This window comes from Meles meles, chromosome X, assembly GCF_922984935.1.
Source record: "Meles meles chromosome X, mMelMel3.1 paternal haplotype, whole genome shotgun sequence".
In the NCBI taxonomy this organism is placed as follows: domain Eukaryota; kingdom Metazoa; phylum Chordata; class Mammalia; order Carnivora; family Mustelidae; genus Meles; species Meles meles.
The window spans coordinates 46,202,925-46,210,002 of record NC_060087.1 but is presented as its reverse complement, the minus strand read 5'-3'; the positions used below and the strand labels follow the sequence as shown (position 1 = coordinate 46,210,002).

General features: G+C 54.6%; 1 long non-coding RNA gene across 1 annotated transcript; it reads left to right on the top strand.

Moving 5' to 3' along the window:
• Positions 1-2,061: 2,061 nt before the first annotated feature.
• LOC123935264 lies at positions 2,062-5,758 on the top strand. Its single transcript, XR_006816886.1, has 3 exons — positions 2,062-2,354; positions 2,582-2,706; positions 5,360-5,758. It is a non-coding gene; the product is annotated as an uncharacterized LOC123935264 (long non-coding RNA).
• Positions 5,759-7,078: the final 1,320 nt, after the last annotated feature.

The window sequence follows — 7,078 nt, the reverse complement described above, 5'->3', positions numbered from 1 at the left end:
CGTCTCATCTACAGCACAGCAGGAGCTAAGAGCAGCTCCAGAAAGCTACATATCTCAGCTCCAGCTATCCCTCTACTCCCAGAGAGCAGAGCGCTTCGGTCGTGAGGTGCAGAGTGTAGTCTGTGAGTCCCACGGGTGAATGAGGTGAAACCCTCCTGTGCCTGGAGCTCCTCCTCCCTTCTTGACCACCCGTCCCTTGTCCAAGCTGTTTTGCCTCTGCCCCCACTTTGTCTGGGGGCCTTTACCTCCTCTGTGACTGAAAAGGATACTCATTCTTTGGTTCCTCTTTCCTATTGACCTGAATTCCCATAGATCCAGGTCAAAAGGAGTATAACGTGAAATTGGCATGTTATCAGATACATTAGAAACTGAGTTTCTATACACCTCCCAACTCAAATCTATATATTAAAAAAAAAAAAAAGTGGGTGGAGAAATGAATGGTCACACCGCCAAAGGCGCCTCAGAGGTTCCCTAGGGTGTGCACAGAGTGTGAGTGGTGTGAGGCAATATGGATATTAATGGAGGCCTTGAGGAGCATGGTCGCAGTGGAGAGATAGGGACAAAAGCTCTACTGAAGGGGGGCGGTGCAGGAGAAGTTGAAGCAGTTCTGCTTCGAAAGGTACAGATCCAGTGCCAGTAGCTGCAGGATGACTTTGGGGAAGGCAGTGGGGGTCCCCCCCCCTTTTATTGTGGAATGCTCCAATGTAGAGAGAGGAGAGGAGAGACATCATCTCAAGAGCAAATTCCCCGAGAAGGTGTAAGGCAAGGGATCCTGAGCAGAGGTGAGGGGCTGGGTGCAGTGCAGAGCATGTATGCATGCTAAAGGGGCAGCAGAGAATGCCAGGACAGGGTTTGGGAAAGCTTGGGACGTCCTCCATGAATTCGTAGGCAGTTGCAACAGACTGGAAGACAGCTGCGAATGAGTGAGGTAGTAGAGTGGGACGGATGAGTGGAAATGAAAGACAGTTCTCTCCTGGCCATGGAATTAACATAAAGGAATTCAGTAAGAGTTTTAAATCGCTTCATCAATGCTCTGCTGCTCACATAGAAACAGGGAGTGTTTGTTACTGGGGGTGAACCTTGAGGTGGCCCTGCGTACCCCACCCCCGCCGACCCCACCCACCTAAGGCTGAATGCATTCGACGGAGGGAGCTGGAGAACCAGGCTTTCGGTTCAGAGTGATGAGAGGAAAGCTGCAGGGAGCACCAGGGAGGGGCGCGGCGTTTCTTGAGCCCCAGGACGCGTCCGTGCGCGGGGCGATACTCCCCTAGGGGAGAGGGAGGACATCCCTGGGGCGGAGAGGCCCGGGACGGCCACGTCGTCTACCTGAGCCTTCGGGGGCCCTGGAGGCATCAGAGAAGTGAGGGAGGGGGGCAGTGAATTTGTCACGGGACTGGCGTGTTCACAGGCAGGGGTTGGGAGGAGAACAATAAACAGGGGCCCCGTACAACTGCCGCACGAGGGCACCGGAGCGCTAGGGACTCTGGCGACCGATACGCGAATATCACCTTCCCGGGCCTCCCCGAAGGAACCGGGGGCCGAACCTGGCGTCAACGTCATTCCACGCCGACGCGCGTCCCCAGAACGCACCAATCGGGTCGCAACGCCGACGAGTCTCCCTCCCTGGTGCCGGGACTTCCGGCTACGCACTTCCGGCTGCTGTTGGAATGCTTCCGGGACGGGACGCTGGAAAGCTTTTTGTGCGGCGGACGCGGCCGTCTAGCCACTGGAGTCGGTCTCTGCCTTCCTCTGCCCCTCGGCTGCAATCCACAGGGCTCCCACAGACCGGCTCTGCACCTCGCTCCCAGGGAATGGTAGTAAAAGGCAACTTTTCTCTTGCTCAGTTCGGTTTTCAGTTTCTCTGGCCGCTTGGTGGCACTGTTGCACCGTGCGGCTTTCACACTGCCTCTTCCCCCGCCCGCTGTGCTTGAAAAAAGCGGCCGCCGCCTGTTTTCTTAAAAAAAAAAAAATGTGGTTAGTGCTCTCTGCGCTTGCGCGAGCACGCCGCCCAAAACTGGATCTCTCCGGTTCCCGGTCCTAGGGCCTTTGTGAAGACGTGCGGCCCTGGAAAAAAAACCGTTCCGCCGCGCGGTTCGGCGTCTGTTTGATTACTCCTTGGGTATCTGCTGCCTTTCTTTCTTCGTGTGCGAGTCCCCTGCCCAGTGGCTCTCCCTAAGCCCCAGACGATACCAGACGCCGAGGGGAACCCGTACTGGGAAGTGTTTAATGAAAGGGTGTAAAGCTAGAGTTCGGGGTCAGGGAAAGTTCTGGAGAGGGGGATGCCAGGGATGGTGGCACAACGGTGTCAACTTGCCGATGCTCCTGTCTGTTCACTTCAACGTGCTTAAAAAATGGTAAATTTGGGGGGCGCCTGGGTGGCTCAGTGAGTTAAAGCCTCTGCCTTCCGCTCAGGTCATGATCCCAGGGTCCTGGGATCGAGCCCCGCGTCGGGCTCTGTGCTCTGCGGAGAGCCTGCTTCCTCCTCTCTCTCTGCCTGCCTCCCTGCCTACTTGTGATCTCTCTCTCTGTCAAGTGAATAAATAAAATCTTAAAAAAAAAAGAGGTAAATTTTGTGTTGTAGACACGTTAGCACCCCGAAGAGTGAGAGAAAAACCTCTCTCTGTTGAAGGTGACATAACCTAGAAGTCGTTGGAAAGAAGTAGTGGCACAAACGGGGCGAAAAGAAAAACGTGTCAGAAAGAGCAGGTAGGTAACCCATGTAAAAAGGTATGTGGTCCCTCTGCCCCTTGATCTGGTTTCTGCCTCCATCCCCTCCTCTGGGCCCCAGACCAAGCCCCCCACCCCCCGGGGTCGCTCAGGCCCCAGGTGCTGTACTGTCCCACGCTGGAAGGAGCACCCCTGGGTACACACGGGTGCACCTGTGTGTGCATGCCCAGGACCCTTGTGACAGGCACATGTGTTGACAGCCACAGTGCCATGTCTGTGGGTGCACACCCACACCATTCATCCTGTCTTTTAGTTGAAACCCTTTTGTCTTCTTGGCGGGTTCTTTCCTCTTGAGTCCAATGGCTGAAGCTTTAGTTGCTTAGTAACAGGGTTATTCCCGCCGCCCCCCCCCCCCCCCATCTCAACATCTATTCCCAGAAGAGAGCCAGGTGGAGACAAGGGCTTTCTCAGTCCTGGACCTTCAGCTGGGCTGATGCCTCAGCTGAGCGACCCAGGGAGGGGGAACAGAAGGATGTTGCCATGACAGCAGTCTCCCACACTCCCTTCCAGCACAGGGGCCCCTCTCCCTCCCTCTGCCTGCCTGCTGGGCTCTCCACTAAGAATGGGAAAGTGCTTTGGCTAGCAGGGAGGGGTTCCCTGTGTGGTCCAGGGTGCAGGGGAGAGGGATAATCCTGGGCTGTCTCCTGAAGGGACCAGAGTCCCAGAGAAAGCGTTCTGTACAACACTGAGGCCCCAGGAGAGCATGGAGACTGTGAACCCATAGTGGCTCTAAACGTGGTTCTGAGATTTTCTCCAGCAGTCCTCGGTGCTGCACCGACTTCTGAAGCCAAGCTCCGTGGCCCAGACCCTGGAAATCGGGGCCTGTGTTGTTAAAGGAGGATGGAGCCTGGCATGGCTTGTGGGGGCAATGACAGCCTGAAGAAGGTGGTCGCCTGGGTGACAGCTCTCCTGAGTGACAACGGCACTTGTGTGTCTGGTCTGCTCTTCCTTCTGTGCTCCGTGTTGGGGTCCACGTACGGGATGGGAACCATGATCCTGGTTCAAGGAGAGGACAAGGCAGAGATGCCCCAGTCTCCTCTAAGGTGGACTGATTGGAGGGTGCACAGATGGGGGAGCTGCCAGGGGTGCTGAGGTGACCTCACACAAACACTAGGGCTCCTCAGACCTCAAGGCCATATTGTGTAATTTCTTCTCTGGCTGGTGAGATCTTCAGGATTGTTCACTGTCTGAACCGGCTAGAGAAGGAGGAAAACACCCAGTGAAATCATTTCTCATCTGGTCCAGGGAGGGGGGTGGAGGGAGATGCAGTCATGGGAATGGTCTAGCTCAGGTCCCTCCTTAGCGCGGTACGCAACGTGTCAGTCTCATAATCGAATGGTCTAGTTCAAGAAATGTTCAGTCTCTCAGATTTCCTCCCCACCTCCCTACTTCTTCCCGAGCTGAGGAAGGAGCGTGAGTGGTTTACTGATCTGCTGGAAAGGGCGGCACCTAGGACATTCTTATGGTGCTCACGGAACACTCCCTGGCCTCTGAGGGGAGGACTCTTGTCTCCCGGGTCCAGCTGATGAGACACCTGCATCAGCCATGCATGTGGCTGGTGAAACTTGCATTTTCCTCTCTCTCCTCTGGGTCGGGACCTGGTGCTTCCTGGCTGACCCAGCCTCGGCTCACCGTTGCTGACATCTCTAGACCCCTCTGAATCTCGGTCTCAGCCTCCATCCCCACTCTGGGCAGGGCTGTCACCCCACATCTCAGCAGCAGGGTCCCCTAGTCCCTTCTCTACTTACGTTTACTTCCGCAGCCCCTGGCTGTGGATTTTGTCACTTTCCACATTTCCCCCTCAGGGAATACAGCCTCTGGGGTCTGGCCTGTAGCACAGCAGGACCCAAGATCAGCTCCAGAAAGCTAAGTCCCTCGAGGTCGGCCATCCCTGTGCCCAAGGAGGGTCATCCTGCAAAGTGAATTCCCTTGAGTCCCAAACGTGAGTGGGGGCAAAATCCTGTCTCCCACTTCTCTGCTGTCGCTCTCTTGTCCCCTCCCACAGAGGGGAGACGGAGCCTCGAGCGCCTTCCCTCCATCTGTCACTTCCTCCGTATGTCTTGTACTTCTCTGAGGCTAGACAGAACATTCTTCTTTTGCTTGACCTTCATGCTCACAGGGCTCCCCCACAGTATATCCAGGACCCCAAAGAGGAACGTTGGGAATTGCCTGGCCGCCTGGAACTGGATTTGTCCAGTTCCCCGCCTCAGGGCTCTCCTGACAAAACCGTTCTGTGGCACCACTTGGCCTCTCTTTGCTTGCTGCCTGGGTGCCTCAGCAGCTTCTTTTTCTTCCTGTCCCAGTCGCCTGCTCAGTGGCTCTCCCTAAGCCCCAGCTGTTAAAAGACGCCCAGGGGAACTTGTACTGGGAAGTGTTTAATGAAAGGGTATAGAGCTAGAGCTTGCTTGACCTTCATGTTCACAAGCCTCCCCAGAGTACGTCCAGATCCCAAAGGGAAACTTTAGGATTTGCTGGCCCCCCTTTTTTTTTTCTGAGAAAAGGGATTGGCTAACTGATAAAGAAACACAAAATAGAAGGGGTTAGCAAACATGAATGCCTGTGCCCTCACCAGCACGACAAGATCTATAAAAGTAAATTCAAGAGTTCAAAGACAGACACCATGTTTTAACAGGGTCCTAGGAGATGCTGTGTCAGCAGTTTTCATGGCGGTGCCCAGAGAGCCTTGCTCCTCTGTCCTCTGTTCCCACCAGCGCCTGGTAACCGTGCAGGAGAGCTGGGCAGCAGAGATGAACTTACCCAGAGCTTGTGATGTCCGCCAGGAGTTACGGGGCAAGCTGGGGAGCCTGTTCTCTGTCTAGTCCAGAAATATCCTGGAGAGTCGCCAAACTTTTTTCCGGTCTCCTGGTTACCGCCAGGAGAGCAGCATCTGACGCCGGCTCACTAGTTTCACCTTTAAAAAGAAATACTTTGGGGCGCCTGGGTGGCTCAGTGGGTTGAGCCTCTGCCTTAGGCTCAGGTCATGATCTCAGGGTCCTGGGATCTAGCTCTCTGCTCAGCGGGGAGCCTGCTTCCCCTCTCTCTCTGCCTGCCCCTCTGCCTACGTGTAATCTCTGTCAAATAAATAAATAAAAATCTTTAAAAAAAAAAAAAAAGGAATACTCTGATTACCAGGAGAGCCCTGTCGACATTACCGGAGAATACCATGAAACCACAACTGTCCTCGTTCTAAAAATCCCTTAAATGAAAACGTTTGCTGGACAACTTCCCATTTTCAGAAAAGGGTCTTCAGTGGCCTTCTGCCTGACGTTTAAATACAGGTTCCTTACTCAGTCCCCAACAAAGCATGTTTTCCCTGGGTGTTTATGGGCGCGGGTCCCACGGAGACCCAGACACGTGGCGGCGCTCTGGCCCTCAGCAGCTTTTCTCAGGCTCCTGACCTCTCCAGGGGGCAGGGACTCAGGGGAAGAGCAGGATCTCTCAAACTCATTTTGAGACCTCCCGGTGCCTGCCCTGTTCTGAGAATGGACCATCTCAGCCACCCTATGGGCTCATGTCCTGCCTGCCTGCCCCGTGTGCAGATGGAGAAACCGGGGCCCAGGGAGACCAAGGGTCTTGCCTGCTGCCGCCATGCAGCCAGAGAGCTCACGACATGAAGTCCTAACAGTGCTGCTGCCCACCCTGGGTGACCTTAGGGTCACATGCTAACATCTTCTCTTTCCCCCTCTCGCTCACTGTGGGCAGGTCATTTTAAGTAGCAGCGAACTGATTTAATCCCTTAGGAGAAATCGAGGCAGGGCAGGGTATTCCTTGTGCCTTTAACGCAGACCCATCAAAACTTGCAGGACCTATTGGGCGGTACACGGGTGTTCCTGTGGATGTAAAGGGAGATTCTCCAGTCACCTTCCTCCACTCCCCACCACCCCTTCCATACCCGACAAAAAAAAATAACAGGTCGCAGGTAGCCTTCTATTCAGTATCCAACAACACTGAAGGAGAGCCTCTCAAAAGGTGTTTTGTACTCTTATAAAAGCTGCTCATTTAGCACTTACCTAGGGAGCGAGACAATACCCACCAGCCAACCCGTGCATGAAGAAGTTAGTGTGGGAAGTGTTAGGAAGAAAATAGCTCAGGTCCTAGGTCAGGACCAATCTACTTACACAGAGCGGTCAGGCAGAGTTTGTCTGAGAAGGCAGTGATGGAGCAGAAACCTTACCGTTTGAGAAGGAACCAACCGCGTAAAGATCCGGGGCTGGACTCACCCAGGCAAAGAGCGCCGTGATGACCGATGTCCCGACGAGGGAATAATCTTGGCATGTTCCAGGAACGGAAGTCCGCCAGAGTGGCTGTCGTGGAGGCAAGAGCTGGTGGGATTGTGTGGCTGTTGAAACAG